Source organism: Sceloporus occidentalis, unplaced genomic scaffold (genome assembly GCF_023333645.1).
Source record: "Sceloporus occidentalis isolate IW3139 unplaced genomic scaffold, rSceOcc1.0.p SCAF_372, whole genome shotgun sequence".
Taxonomy (NCBI): Eukaryota; Metazoa; Chordata; class Lepidosauria; order Squamata; family Phrynosomatidae; genus Sceloporus; species Sceloporus occidentalis.
Window position 1 is genome coordinate 376,259 of NW_028317352.1, and position 1,242 is coordinate 377,500.

Below are 1,242 nucleotides of genomic sequence, written 5' to 3' on the forward strand. Positions count from 1 at the left end.
CGCGCCTCTACGTCGTGAGAGCCGTTCGTGCATGCGCGAACGGCTAATCTTATGAATATTCATGTCGCTCTTAAAGCGACATTTATTCTTTTTCCTCCTCCCCCTAATTAGGAGGGTAGGAGGATCCATATTGTTGGAGGGATATTTAAACCCTCATTTGGCACTACACCATTGCCTGTGTTAGTGCCTTTTTGCCTTTCACTAGCGTTTGAATCCTGATTAAGCTTTCTGGTATTGACTCCTGCTTGAACCTGACCTCCGTTATATTGCTGCCTGCCCTGACCTTTGCTTGTGACCCCGGCTACTCTTTTGCCTGACCCCTCGGATACCGTTATTATTATTTATTTATTTTTTGTTCCTGAGTTCCACCTTTCATTATTCTTGGTGGTGTACGATCTGTCTCCTGTGCCTGGTGGCAGTACGTCCTCTCTCCTCCAGAGGGCGCTGATTCTGCAGCGCGGATCCAGAACCTGTACCCCGGTCGTGACACATACCGCCCAAACCCCTTTCCTTTCATACAGTCCCAACCTCAACATCAAATATTTTATGCATTCCCCTTGGTTTTTTATGCCCCAGGGGCTTTATCTTGCACTTATCCACACAAAACACCAGTTGCCACGGCTCCTGAGTGTTTTTATAGTTTACCTAAATCATTTGGCATTTGGCTTAGCCCTCCAGGAACATTAATATAGCAAAAATACACATATAATTAACTTTATATGCCTGTGTTTTTGATTCCATACACGTGTTAGCAAAGGTGTGGAAGGGGCTGAAACACCTAAACTCAATAATTAGGAGGGGTGTCCCAATACCTAGAAGAAGGTAGAAGGTAAGCAGGCATTGCAAGAGTGAGAATCTGACTATACACACCTAGAACCCTGGAGCTCAGACCCTGAGTGTTCCAGGTATCGGCGGGATAGGCAGTGGTATTAAGCTATGGGGTTTGCATATAACGACCAATACTAGTACAAAGGGTGATATCCATAATCATTAGTATTAAAAACCATAAGTGTACCTACAGCATTAATATGTTCAGTGAAGCAAGCATGTAGGATCTGAAGACAATTTAGTTTCAAAGATGTATTTTGTTCTGAAACAACTTCAAAGGAACAGTGTGTCTTACAGCACTTCCTTTCTTTGCTTGGCGTTTAAAAAGAGGGTGTGGGTAACTGGGTGATATATTATTTGGGCAAGAGTGAGATCAAGGTTCTTTTTATGAGCTAAGAAATCCTAGTACAATAA